This window comes from Gossypium arboreum, chromosome 3 (genome assembly GCF_025698485.1).
Source record: "Gossypium arboreum isolate Shixiya-1 chromosome 3, ASM2569848v2, whole genome shotgun sequence".
NCBI lineage: Eukaryota > Viridiplantae > Streptophyta > Magnoliopsida > Malvales > Malvaceae > Gossypium > Gossypium arboreum.
The window spans coordinates 43,620,261-43,636,152 of NC_069072.1; positions in this window are offsets into that span (position 1 = coordinate 43,620,261).

Sequence of the window (15,892 nt, forward strand, 5' to 3'; positions counted from 1 at the left end):
GGTGGTCAAGTGGCAAGGAGGCGTTAAGAGTGTGCATGTGGTTAGGGGTTCGAGTCTGGTAAGTAGCGATATTTTGTTTTATTTTTAAACGAACCGGGACTGCTGCAGATAAGTCCTAAAGTTAATTGTGAGTAGATTATATCATGAGAAGAGCTTGATCAGCGATGGCGGCGCGTGCTAGGCTCAAGGGAGGTTATGAGTTCGATTCTAAGGGAAGACGAATTCTGTTTTATTTTTAAACGGGCCAGAACTGACGCGGGTTAAAGGTTAAAATTAATTGTGACCATGTATTAGTAAAGGAAGAAGTGTGGTGCAGTGGCCAGCAGCTCGAGCGAAGGCGCAAGGGCACGGGCGGACGGAGGTCTAGGGTTCGAGCCTTATCTCGCGCACATAAGGTTGGGATTTTTTGCTGCATGCGTGGGGAAAGAGTTGGGCCTGATCAGGACTCTTGGCAGTATGCTGAAGCGGTGCAAGCGGTGGGCTGATCAATTAGGAGTTTGAATGAAATTCAAACATTGAAGTTGGCCAAAAATCAAGGAGCAATTCGGGGAATTGGAATTTAGGAAGAATTCCTATGCCTATATACACTCATTCGGCCATAGGTAATAAGTGCTTTGGCCTTTAGGATTTATTTTTTTTCTTTTTTCTTTTTGGGTAGGGGGTGCCATTTTTGACAATTCTTTTCTCTTCTTCTTTTCTCCTCTCTTCATCTATTTTCTCTTCTTCTTCTTTCCCTCTATAGCCGAATCTTTCTATCATTCTACTCAACTCCTCTTCCTTACCATTTGTTTCTAAGCCTTATAGCCGATTGCCATAAAAGCCAAAATCCCGAAAGCCTGTTTTTCTTCTGTGCCAATTTCTCCTAGCCAAACCCTCTGATTCTTCTTTATCTTTTTGGCTGATTCTCTCATCCCCTAAACCCCAAAGTCCTGTCAACAAAACCACTGCAAAACTCTCATATTTCATCTTTCTCTTCACTATTTCAAAAAGCTGAAAACCCCATAGTCTTAGGGGCATAGCCGAATCTTTAGACCTTTAAAGATTGGATTTCTGCTAACATATGAGGGGTTAGATCTGCATCAGAATCGAATAGGAACTAAAGTGGAATCGTTGACTGAAGGAACAGGTGGTATGTTTTCGAATCTATTCTTTATTTCGGGTTTTAGAAAAGCCGAAACCCCTAAAGGCTTAGGGAGGCTGTCGATTAGGCCCTATGGCTCTTAGGGTTGTGACAATTGTTTTATTGTGATGATAGTGTGATCTAGAGGCTATTGATTAGAGGCTTGGACAAGTGGAACGACTGGATCTAAACCTAGTCGCTAGATTCGGAAAAAGGTAGGATCTCCAGTGCCTAAAGTGTTGATGGCCGACTTTTGGGTAAGGAGTTTTGTATACAAGTTGTTATGGATTCATAGTTAACGTGTTGGTAATCGATCTGTAGGCAATCGGTGTGTGTGGAACTCGTCAAGATTTAAATCGGAAGCAGTGTGTAAACGACACTCACTCATAGACTAGATCGGCAAAAGCCGAAAAGCCGAAATGCCAAAAAGCCGGTATTTTGGGACTTGCGAGCGTGAAAGCGCTCATAAGATGGTTTGAATTGCTATTCCTGGTAATCTCAAGCGATAGGATTGCAGAGTGCGCAATTTTGAGCACTTCGGTATATTTGGGCTTAACAGGCCGAAAACGGGATAATGGGCCAACGGGCCTACTTCGGTAAGAACGCTCAGTAAGTGTTTCTGTTGATGCGATAATGGCTGTAGTATGTATGTAAACCCTAAAATAGGTAAATTTACTAAAATACCTTAAGTATGAAAATTACCATTATACCCCTAGGTGCAAAATGACCATTATACCCTTAAGGTTGATTTTGACTGAAATGCATGATATTCTGATTCTGTTTGTTGTATGCCATGACACGTACATCTGTTGCATGGGATATGGGTTATAATGTTTGAGGAAGCGTTCTGGTGGCTCTGCCACAAATATCTGTTTCTGGTGGCCTTGCCCCAATTATCTGTATCTGGTGACTCTGTCACAATATCTGTTCTGGCAGCCATGCTGCATACTTGTGATGTGTAGACGGATGGGTGGGTCGAGTAGTCTCCCCACATGGTGTAAGGTTCGGACGGAGGTGTATACGGATGGATATGGGTTGGGTTTTCTGCATACATGATATCTGTTCTGTTTCTCTTATGGGCCTATGGGCTTCATTCTGAATTCTGTATAGGGCTAAGGCCCAACTTAATCTGTTTCTGTGGTTTGAACTGATCTGGACTATGGTTGGGTTAATTTATACACTGAGTTTCCCAAACTCACCCCTTAATTTTATCCATGCAGGTAACCCCCAACCATAGTGGACTTGGAGCTGTGAGGGATTCGGAGTGGCCACACTTACTGCAAAACTTGATTTTCTTCTTATAATTTAATTAGTTTTCATTTACTTTCATGATTTGGGTTTTAAGTTGTAATAAGGCCGCTTTAATGATTTTAAATGTTTTTAATATGTTTTACTAGAATAGGTATGATATTTTCTTAATCACTGAAATTGATTAGTTTTAGGGCGCATTTTCAAAAACAGTAATTGATTTTAAAATATCACGACAACAAAGCAAAACTTCCGCAATGAAAACATTTTCCAAAATTAATCATTTTTCCTTAAACTAGACTTAATTGAATTGGTTTCCTAAGAACATACACTAAGTTAAGGTGTGGCAATGGTGGTGTGCATGTCTAGGATTGGATCCGAAGGAACCTTGGTACTTAAGCAGTCTGATGGACTCACCTCCTCTTTTTCGGTATCCTACCTGGTGCACAGCTTCCATTCACTTTAACTTAAAACGAAAATACTCTTAACACTAAGAATATTTTAGATAAAACATGAGTTTTTCAGTAACGCTTCAACGTGACATGCTGGATTCAGCCGTAACGTCTGGGCCGGGTTTGGGGTTTTACAGGTAATTTGAAAGATCGAAACACTGTTTCCATTTATTAAAGTATGTGATTATTGAGGACATACTGAGCATGTCAAATGAATGTGAAAAGTATTGATATATGATTATGTATGAGATTGTGTGACATATTGCATATGCATTGGGTTGGGATTTTGTGGTTGAGGGAGGAGTTTCGTGGAGTACTAGCGGCATATTAAGTCTGCATTATTTGTAGTCAGTGCACTGCATCTAGAGTATCGAGGGGATTGACGACTTTATTGCATATTATATGTTATTGGCGATTGTATCACACTATTTGATATCTGGCAATTTTACTGCATTATTGATTATTCGGTGGTTTTACCACATCGAGCTATGCTCGTAATGTTTTGGAGTTTGGCAAACGGGTTCTGGGGAACTCGTGGTGTTTAGTGGATGGTGTGGGTAGGAACCTTTTTACATTGCATCATGTGCATGACATATTCGAGTGTTATTGATTTATGCTACGCATTATACTTTGTTGTATTGAATGGTATCAAAATTAATGATTGTTAATCGAATGAAAGATGACCTATGCTCATACACCGTTTAACAGAAATTTCATAATGGCTACGTAATGATAAAATTCCTATGGTGGTTTTGTTTTCTTCTATTAATGCTAATATATTTCACTGTATTTGATGTTTTTTCCCGTTTAAGTAATTATTTGACTCACACTAAGCTTTTCATAAGCTCACCCCCAATAGTGTTTAACTTTTCAGGTAAACCTCAAAATTAGGACCGGGCTCGGCATTCGGAGAATCACCTTGGACCTCAAACTATTCTTAATAAGTATTATTAAGTCTTTATTGGTTTTGGCCTGTAATTTTTAATTATCTTTGATCTATGGCTTGGTAACTTTTCTTTTGGGAATTTTTGCATGTATGAATTACTCAAGCATAACAACCGGATAATGCATTATACCAAGCTTAAGTAATATTTGATATTGTTCCCTAGTTTCCACTACATTGCGAATGAACTGTTTTTGAAAAACAAATCGATAAGGCAACTAATTTTCCAAAATGACTTGAAAAATGGTTTTTCCACTGCATTAGTTTCACTTTGAGTTTTTTTTTTTTAAAAGAAGAGCTACAAGCAAATGTTTTTCTAAAACAGCACTGTCAACAATAAAATGAATCCTAAGCATACACGACCTAATGAATGAATGTTTTTAAGCTAACTCAAAGTACAACTACTGTTTTCTCTAAAATAAATTATTTAAAGTCTTAAAAAGTAACGTAAGTTAGCTTAGCCATTTTGGTGGCTACCTTTTCAATCTAGCCATAACGTCTAGGCTGGGTTTGAGAGGTTACATTTATATTCACAAAACCCATGTTAGTCTTCTTAATCTTTTTTTTCGTCCCTTGCATCTCTTAAGCTCTTATCATTAAATTTTGATTCCCAAACTTAATTTCTTAGATTTCTATCATTCCTCAAGCCATAAATATCCATTGAATTCCAAGAAAATACCCAAAAATATTATAGATTTCTCCATTTTCAAGTTTGTGTGTTTATCTCTATTTTTCTTCCATCAAAGGTAACCTTTCATCTTTCTATTAGTTTTTAATGTTATATAGTCTTTAAAACTGAGTTTCTAGCCATTGAATCGCATGTTTTAAATAAAAGCCGAAAATTGGGTCGTTAATGGTGGATTTTGGGTAAAAATATGGTTTCAAAGTGTTTTTCAATTAGTTTTGACATGATTAGAAGGTTTGTGACAGCCCAAAATTGACCCTAGTAAGGAAGTGGTTTCGGGACCGGTAAACCGAGTCACCGAAATGTTTGAACGTAATATTTATTGTCTAGAATATGTATTTATGAATGTGTGAAAATTTCAAGCTTCGATTTAGTCGATTGGATGTGAATTCAGTTATTAGGACTTGTGTGACACTTTTGATATGTGATAGGCTAATCTATAAGGACCTAATAGTGCATGTAATCAAAAGGGGGGACTTGCATGTCAAATTTCCCCCCCTAATAGCTAGTGGCCGGCCATGACAAGGGATTATGGGTAAAAACATGTAACACCCCGAACCCGAGACCATCGCCGGTGTCGGACACGAGGGGTTAACAAGCCAAATCCACATATTGCACCCACTAATTTGACATTTCCAGACAGGCTGGAAATCTGCGTCACTGTTGCCTTAAAAATCATATCTCGAGTTTCAAAACTCGGAAACTGATTCCGTAAATTTTTGCTAAATTTAGACTCATATATCCATCCATGGATTTATTTTTATAATTTTTGGTCAGGCCAATTGGTACAGTTTATTAGTTAAAGTCACCCATGTTACAGGGGTCGACTACACTGACCTTCGCGCGTTACAACTTGAATATCTATCCGTACAGGGCTTTAATATTGGTGCTGTTTGTTTCTAATGAAACTAGACTCAAAATGGAATCTGCACATATAAGGCACGACTTCTAATTCTTTCTGGATAATTTATAGTAAATTTTAAAAGTCGCGATAGGGGACCCAGAAACAGTTCTGGCCCTGTCTCACGAGAACTTTAATATCTCTCGGTATACTGTTCATATGATTGTTTCGTTACTTTCATATGAAAGTAGATTCATCAAGGTTAGATTACATAATTTATTCACTATTTAATACCATTCCTAATATTTTTAGTGATTTTACACATCCACGTCACTGCAGCTGGCAGCATCTGTTTTCAAGGTAAACTTTACCTATTTTGTGGTTTCCATGGTCCAACTATAGTCTTGTCATACATAGGTCCACATGTGATCATATTTAGCCATTCCAATGGCTGATCATGTGACCAACACTCCCATTCCAATTCATAATCACATCATGAAACCATATATATATTTACAATAAGCACGACTTCAAATGGTCTAATGCCATACTCCACTTTTACGAGCCATTTTCGCATGGCCGTACACATATACATCACAAGGTACTTGAAAACAACCGAGGGTAGTCCTATACATGCCATATCCAAAGTTCAACTAAAAGAGTACCAAAAGGGGGGTTTGATAGTGTAGATGACTTCACTTCAATGATCCCGAATCCGATCGTTAACGAGCAAAATCTAAAACAGAGAAACAAAGGAACGGAGTAAGCAATTTATGCTTAGTAAGTTTCGAGCCATAATTTACACACAACCAAAGCATAGCATTCAAGTAGCTAAACAATAATTCATATGCACAATTTCTCAATGACATGCTTACTTCACAATCCCAACTCTTATATTCATACACAAATAACGGCTTAGTTAAGGCCGATAGCTCATTTATCATTGGAGCGAATACTCACGCGCTTACTCATAGTGTGCCAAGCACACACAAAGCGCACCTTGTTGTTGGGACTTTCACAAGCGCATAAACTGAAAATTTTTACAGCAAGCTTATAATTCTCAAATCACATACCTTCGGAGTTTAACCGGATATAGCTACTCGTTCAACCGCCTTCGGGACATAGCCCGGTTATGATAACCCGCACAAATGCCTTCGGGACTTAACCCAAATATCACAACTCGCACAATTGCCTTCGGGCTTAGCCCGGATATCACAACTCGCACAATTGCCTTCGGGCTTAGCCCGGATATCACAATTCGCACATTCATACACATCTTTGTTTCAATTTCATAACAAACTTTTATGCACAATTTACTTAATCAAGAATATCATTTCGGCTCAATGGCCACATACAAGGGCACAATTTCGATTGCTTATTACTTCGTTCAATCGAATCAAAATCTAAGTTTCGATACTCGAAAACTTACCTCGGATGTTGTCAAACGATTCCGATGGCTATTCGACTACTTTTTCCTTCCCTTTATCGGATTTGGTCCCCCTTTGCTCTTGAGCTTAATTTAACAAATAAATTGATTCAATCATTTGAGTATCGAAAAGAGGAACTCAAGGCACTTAGCCCACATATATTCACTAGACATTAAAGTCACATAAGTACGGAATTCATGAATCAACTCAACACACAAGCCTTCAACATGCTTACTCATGGCCGAACAACACAACCTCTTAGGCACTCATTCATGGCCGATTATGCATGTTGATGTTGAGGCCAATTACATGTTTAATACCACACATGAATGGCACACATTTTACTAGCTAATGCTTTACATATTGTAGCTCAATACACATCTATCATTTACTTCATAACCAAAACATAATCACAAGAAAATACATACTTTGAGATAGTATGTATGTCATACCAATACATCATGTGCAAACATATGTACACTTATAGGTGCAAGGCGAATCTCAAGGTGTTCATATCCATTCAAAACACAAATTTTACCACTCAAGTAACAAGCATAAATCATGCTCATGAATGCACCATGGCGAATACATCACAACCATACCCTTTCAACTTCGGTCATGGTTAAACAAAAAAATTCAATGTTTTACTCAAGATTGCTACGAAGAAATTTCAAGAGTAGTCAATCCATCACCACATGCATCATTAGCAAGCTTCACATTTAGCATGCAATGGCTTTAACACAATATCCACCTTGGCCAAATACCATTTCCATGGCATAACAAGGATTTGAACCATGGCTAACATGAACATCAAGTTAGCAACTAAAACATGCATGAATCTCATAACACAACCTCATACATACCTTAATCTTGATGCAAGTATAGCCAAATCTCCTTCTAGATCTCTTCTAAACCAAAAATGGAGCAAAATTCCCTCCTTCTTCCTTAGTTTTGGCTCAAAGAAAGGATGAACAAATTTTTTTCTTTCTTTCTCTACAACTCACGGCAATGGGGGGGTTACCACACTCACACACATTTTTTTTTCATTCTTTTCTTACCCATACACCTTTGTTTATTATTTCTCCCTAATACACCAACAAAACATGTTTCATGACATGTTTAGCCCATACACCCTTGTCATGGCTAGCCACTTCATGTTGGGGGAAATTGACATGCAAATCCCTTATTTTTGCATGCATTATCAACTAGTCATCACACATTTCCCCATCATACTTTCAAAGTTTACTACTAGATCCTTTCTAGTGAAATTCACATTTATAACTCTAAATCGAAACATCAAAAATGTCACACATGAATTAACACATATTATAGGCATCAAAATAAATTTTAAATTATTTTTATGCCTCGGTTTTGTGGTCCCGAAACCACATTCCGACTAGGGTCAATTTTGGGCTGTCACAAAACATGTCATAAAACATGTTGGGACAATGGTGTATGTAAGAAAAAAATAAAATAATGAGCATGGGAATTTAATAATGAAAGGGAACAAAAAAAAAGAGAATGGTGAGTGTCTCCCCCCCTTTGCCGTGAGTTGAAGAAAAGAGAAGAAAAAAATTTGTTGTTCATCTTTTTTTTCATTTCTTTGAGCTGAAATTCTAAGGAAGAAGGAAGGGGTTCTTGCTTCATGCTTGGTTTGGAAGAGGATTAGGAGGAGGTTTGGCCATACTTGTGTCTAGATTAAGGTATGTTTGAGGTGTGCCATGAGATTCATGCATGTTCTTAGTTGCTAGCTTGAGTTCTAATTAGTCCATGGTTCAAAACTTTGCTATATCATGGGGATGATATTCGGCCAAGGTAGATTTTGTGTTAATGTCATTGCATGCTAAACATGAAGCTTGTTAATGATACATATGATGGTGGATTGATGACTCTTGGATTTTGTTTTAGCATTTTGAGTAAGACATTAAGTTTTGGAATTGATGGAATGGAGAGTATGCTTAAGTTGTGTTATGAACAACTATGTGTTAAATCGAGGTTTGCTAAGCTAGCTATTAAGGTGAAGTGCAATGTTAGTGATTGATTAATAGTGTATATACATGTATGCATATTCGCCATCAAATTAAGAGCATAGGTGATGATGAGTCTATGCTTTGTACATTCGCCATATATATATATATGCATGTGTGATTGGATTATTGATAGTAGGGCTATAGCATATGATTATGAGCCGAATAGCTAAGAGCATGAGGTAGCAAGATAAAAATTTTTACCATGCCGTTCGTATGTCATAAAATCATTAAATTGTGAATATCAATATGTGTAGCAAAGCGGTTGAATGAGTTAATTTATTTGTTTAAGCTCAAGATTCTAAAGGAGAGCGTCCAACAAGGGAAATCGAAGGTCATCGAGTAGTGACTTGGAATTATTTTACACCACACAAGGTAGGTCACTAAGCATATATTTTGTATTGATTTAAATAGACATAATGTCTATGTAATTATGCCGAAAGGAATGATAAATTTATATACATGTATGTATGTGGTGATGAAAGTATTGAATGAAAAGAAAAGAGGTGAGATGTATTGAGTTGTTGATTTGGCACTAAGTGTGCGGGTATAAACATTTGTGATCATGAGAATGGCACTAAGTGTGCGGGTTTAAAATTTGTACAGCACTAAGTGTGCGAGTTTGATCATAGAGCACTAAGTGTGCGAGTTGATTATATAGCACTAAGTGTGCGGACTCACTATATGCTTTTGAATCACTATTGACACCGAGTGTGCGACATTATTGAGTCGATCACGGACAGCGGATCGGGTAAGTACCTTGAGTTCATGGCTAATAGTCGCTATGTTTATATTTGGAGTTGAGCTTGGTAAGTTTCAACCTATGTGACAATTTAAATTGAAGTCACGTACATAAGAATTATCGTGGAATAAGTGAAAAGTCATGTAGATGTATGAATGTAACGAAAACAAAATGGTGTATAAAATGCTTCAAATATCCTATTGATTAGTATATGGAATGTGAATGTGTAACTTGGTATGAGATTGAATCGAAGGTCTAAGGAACTATGGTATAGTTCGGTTTGAATGGAGTAATTAGCCTCGTTCCATTTTGTTTCCTCTTGCGATAATGTTATTAATGGTTGGTAGTGAATTGCTTATGACTTCTTGAGTTATATACTCATTCGGTGTTTGCTTGTCACCTATTTTAGGTTTCTTGGACTCGACTTTTTGCGTATTCGGGACCGTCATCGAAGTCATCACACCGCTAACAACTTTTGGTATTTTCTTCGTAGTTGGTCTAGGAGTACATTTCGCATGTATAGGCTGTTATGCTTTGTTGAAATTTGGTATGTAAACTTTTAGCCGTCTTGAAAATGGTGTAAATGTTCGGTTGGAATTGGTTTTGTGATGTTTGGACACAAATCATGGTTATAATTTGGGACATGCATGATGAATTATTAGTTAAATCAAGGAAAAGTCATGAAATAGGCATAGTTTATTTTAGTAATAGATGCTGACAGCAGCAGTGATGTGGATGTGAAAAATCACTAAAAATAGTAGGAGTGGAATTAAATAGCAAATAAATTATGTAAATGAGCCTTGATGAATCTAATTTCATATGGAAGAAACGAAACGGTCATATGAATTGTATAATGAGAGATATTTAAGTATTCGTGAAACAGGGCCAGAACAGTTTCTGGATTCCCTATTCCGACTTTGGAAATTCATTATAAATTAAACAGAGATAATTAGGAGTCATACCATATATGTATATATTCCTCTTTGAGTCTAGTTTCTATAGAAATAAACGTCATCAGTATTGAAGCCCTGCACAGGGAGATATTCAAGTTGTAACGCACGAAGGTCAGTGTAGTCGACCCCTGTAACATGGGAGACTTTAAATAATAAACTGTACTAATTGGCTTGACCAAAAATTCTAGAAAAAAATCTGTAGATGTACATATGAGTCTAGTTTCAGGGAAAAATTACGAAACTGATTTTCTAGTTTTGAAACTCCAGATATGATTTTTAAGGAGACAGTGATGCAGTAACCAGCTTGTCTGGAAATTTTTTTTTATGGACTGTGAAAACAATTAAGTTAAGTCTGTGTGCACCTTGTATTCGACTCCGGTAACGGACTCGGGTATGGGGTGTTACAATTTTATTGGTATCAGAGCTATGGTTTAGTCGGTTCTAGGACTACCATAGCACGTATGAGTCTAGCTATACATGCCTTAATGTTAATGTTTAAATGTGTGATGACTTCTGACGGTTAAAATTTTTGTTTTGATTAGTAAATGGATCCCGGTGTAGAGAGAACCTTGGTAGATGACGTTGAAAGTGTAGCGGCTGCTCCTGCACAAGGGACGCCGCCTGTTGAACCTCAGTCATCTGCGAATAATCAAGGTGAGGGGGCAAAACAAGCCTTCTTTACCATGATGAATGAGTGGGTCGCATAATATGCCCGAACCAATCCGGCTGTCCAACAATTCCGAATTTGAATAATCCACCCCAAGAGCCCGTAATGCCATCGATTCTCGACCTGTGAGGCTGAGTAAGCCACTTGTAGACTTGATTAGGAAGCGGGGCTGAGGAGTTCAGGCCATAGTTCTTGATGATGCCGAAAGGGCCGAGTTACGGCTTGATAACACCATTCGGTGTTTGATGAATCATGCACACCGATGAATGTCTAAAGTGTGCTATATCCTTGTTGCGGGACTCACCTACTATTGGTGGAGGACCTTGATTTCCATAGTCCCAAACGAACGAGTTACTTGGGATTTCTTTCAAACGGAATTTCGAAAGAAGTATATTAGTCAACGATTCATCAATCAAAAACGTAAGGAATTCTTGGAAGTCAAGCAAGGCCGTATGACAGTATCTAAATATGAACATGAGTTCGTAAGACTCAGTCGGTATGCTCGGGAGTGTGTGGCCGATGAGGTTGCTATGTGCAAAAGATGTGAAGAAGGATTGAATGAAGATTTAAAGCTACTAGTGGGTATTTTGGAGATAAAGGAGTTCGTAACACTAGTCGAACGAGCCTGCAAGGCGGAAGAACTTGGAAAGGAGAAGAAGAAGGCTGAATTTGAAGCTAAAGACTATCGTAAGAGATCGACGGGTAAAGCTCCGTTCTCGGCTGTAAAGAAGTTCAGGGAGGACACTAATAAATCGAAGACGACTGCGGGAATTTCCATTAGAGCACGACCATCGACGGACTCCCGAGCTACTTCGGTAGCTAGTGTGGGCAATAACCGTCAAGAGAAACCTGAATGCCCCCAATGTGGAAGAAGACACATAGGTGAATGTTGGGGTAAGTCTACTAACATGGCCTGTTACGGATGCAGTTCGAATGACCACTTCATTAGAGATTGCACGGAGCTTGAAGAGAAGAATAGGATGCAAGGTGCAAGACCTAGTGGAATGACAGCTAGAGGTAGACCATTGAGAATTTCAGGAGGTAGGGGTGGTAGTCAGAGAGGGGCCATTGATACGGCTGTTCGATCTGAGACCCGTACTCCTGCTAGGGCATATGCCATCCGTGCACGAGAGGAAGCATCCTCCGCTGATGTTATCACTGGTACTTTCACTCTTTTTGATACTAATGTAATTGCATTAATCGACCCTGGCTCTACTCATTCTTATGTATGTGAGACTTTAGCATCTAGTAAGACTCGCCTATTGAGTCTCTCGAGTTCGTAATTCAGTGTCAAATCCCTTGGGTCAATATGCGCTTGTTGACAAAGTGTGTAAGAGATGCCTCGATGATCCGAGAATCTGTTTTCGGCCGATTTGATGCTTTTACCATTTGATGAATTCGATGTTATTCTTGGTATGGACTGGTTGATAGATATGACGCAGATGGTGAGTTGCAAAAGAAAAACCATTGATTTGAGGTGCGCAAATAACGAGATAATCCGAGTTGAGTCTACGGACTTAAAGGGGTTGCCAGCTGTAATATCGTCAACGTTGGCTCAGAAATATGTAAGAAAGGGGTCCGAAGCGTACCTTGCGTATGTACTTGGTGACAAAGAGTTAGAAAAGAAACCCGAATCTGTGCCGGTGGTTAGCGAATACCCGGACGATTTTCCCGAAGAATTACCGGGTTTGCCACCTGTTCGAGAGATAGAGTTTGGTATTGAGCTTGTACCTGGGACTACGCCAATTTCGATAGCTCCGTATCGTATGGAACCAACTGAGTTAAAGGAGTTGAAAGCTCAGTTGCAAGAATTGACGGATAGAGGTTTCGCTCGACCAAGTTTCTCACCTTAGGGTGCACCAGTATTGTTTGTGAAAAAGAAGGACGGAACTATGAGATTGTGTATTGACTATCGTCAGCTGAACAAAGTGATGATAAAGAATAAATATCCGTTATCGCGTATTGATGATTTGTTTGATCAACTAAAGGGAGCCTCAGTCTTTTCGAAGATTGATTTGAGATCGGGTTATTATCAGTTGCGGATTCGAGATTCGGACGTACCCAAAACTGCTTTCAGAACGAGGTACGGTCACTATGAGTTCTTAGTGATGCCGTTCGGGCTCACTAATGCCCCTGCGGTATTTATGGATTTGATGAATCGGATCTTCAGACAGTATTTGGACCAGTTCGTAGTTGTGTTTGTTGATGACATCTTGGTCTATTCAAGAAATGAGACCGAACATGCTAAACACCTGAGACTAGTGTTGCAAATTTCACGGGATAAGCAGTTATATGCTAAGTTTAGCAAGTATGAGTTCTGGTTAAGAGAGGTTAGCTTCTTGGGTCATGTGGTATCGGCATCGGGTATTCAAGTCGACCCGAGCAAAATTTCAGCCATACTTAACTGGAAGCCTCCGAGAAATATTACTGAGGTTCGAAGCTTTTTGGGACTTGTCGGTTACTACCGACGGTTTGTAAAAGGTTTCTCGATGATAGCCACACCCATGACGGCTACTTCAAAAGATGTTAAGTTCGAATGGACGGAAAAATGTCGAAAAGTTTTGATCAATTGAAAACTTATTTGACTGAAGCTCAATTTTAGTGTAGCTTTGAATCGGGCAAAGAGTTTGTCATCTATAGTGACGCCTCCCTACTTGGGTTGGGTTGCGTATTGATGCAAGAAGGTCGAGTTGTGGCCTATCGTCGAGACAATTAAAGCCACATGAGAAAAATTATCCGACCCATGATCTCGAATTAGTCGCCATCGTATTCGCCTTGAAAATATGGCGACATTACTTATTTGGTGAAAAGTGCCGGTGTATTCGGATCACAAAAGTCTCAAATATTTGATGACTCAAAGAGACTTAAATCTGCGACAAAGACGTTGGCTCGAGTTGTTAAAAGATTATGAGCTTGTCATTGATTATCATCCGGAAAGGCTAATGTGGTTGCGGACGCCTTAAGCGAAAATCACTTTTTGCTTTACTGACGATGAATGTACACTTGTCTATTCTACCCGACAATGTGTTAGTAGCGAATTAAAGGCCAAACCATCATTGATTCATCAAATTCGTGAAGCTCAAAAAGTCGACGATGAGTTGGTTGCAAGACGGGCTGAATGTGTGCGAATGTGGAATCGAAATTTCAAGTTGATGATGACGATTGTTTGAGGTTCGAAATCGTTTGTGTATTCCAAGAAATTCGAACTTATTTCGATAATTCTGAACGAAGCTCATTGTAGCCGAATGTCAGTCCACCCGGGGAGTACGAAAATGTACAACGGCCTAAGATGTCAATTTTGGTGGTATGGTATGAAATGAGACATTTCCGATTCTGTTTCGAAGTGTTTAATATGTCAGCAAGTGAAGGCGGAACATCAAGTGCCTACGGGTCTACTCCAACCGATCATGATACCTGAATGGAAATGGGATCGAGTAACGATGGATTTTGTATCTGGGTTGCCAGTGTCGGCAAGTAAGAAAGATGCGATTTGGGTCGTTGTTGATAGATTGACTAAGTCGGCTCACTTTATCCCCGTGCATACGGATTTTTCAATGGATAAATTAGCTGAATTGTATGTTTCTCAAATTGTGAGATTACACGGGGTACCTATTTCTATCATGTCGGATAGATATCCAAGATTCACCTCACGATTTTGGAAGAAATTGCAAGAAGCTTTGGGTACCAAGTTGCATTTCAGCACCGCCTTTCACCCCCAAACCGATGGTCAATCCGAGCGGACAATTCAGATACTTGAGGATATGTTGAGATGTTGCATCCTCGAGTTTAGTGGTTTATGGGAACGGTATTTACCTTTGATTGAATTCGCTTACAACAATAGTTTTCAATCAAGTATGAAGATGGCGCCTTACGAGGCCTTGTACGGGCGTAAATGCCGTACACCATTGTTTTGGACCGAGCTCGTGAAAGCAAAATTTTCGGTGGATTTGATTAAAGATGCTGAAGCAGAAAGTAAAGGTAATCCGTGAAAATCAAGATAGCCTCCGATCGTCGAAGTCGTGCGCGGATCTGAAACGAAAAGACATTGAGTATCGGTGGGAGACAAAGTGTTTCTTAAAGTTTCACCTTGGAAAAGATACTCGATTTGGCCGTAAAGGCAAATTGAGTCCGAGGTTCATCGGGCCATATGAGATATCCGAACGAGTCGGTCCAGCTATGATCGTTTCATTTGCCCCGAACTTGAAAAGATTCTAACGTCTTCCATGTTTCGATGCTTGACGTTATAGATCTGATCCGTCACACGTAATTAGTCCATCGAGGTTGAAATTCAAGCCGATATGAGTTATGAAGAAGAACCGATTCGTATCTTAGCTCGTGAAGTGAAGGAGTTGCGAAACAAAAGGGTTCCGTTAGTAAAAGTGTTATGGCTCAAACACGGGATGGAAGAAGCTACTTGGGAACCCGAGAACTCTATGAAAGAGCGATACCCAAACCTATTTACGGTAAGATTTTCGGGACGAAAATTTCTTAAGTGGGGAGAGTTGTGACAGCCCAAAATTGACCCTAGTCGGAAGTGGTTTCGGACCGCTAAACCGAGTCACTAAAATGTTTGAACGTAATATTTATTGTCTAGGATATGTATTTATGAATGTGTGAAAATTTCAAGCTTCGATTTAGTCGATTGCATGTGAATTTAGTTATTAGGACTTGTGTGACACTTTTGAAATGTGATAGGCTAATCTATAAGGACCTAATAGTGCATGGAATCAAAAGGGGGGACTTGCATGTCAAATTTCCCCCCCTAATAGCTAGTGGCCGGCCATGAC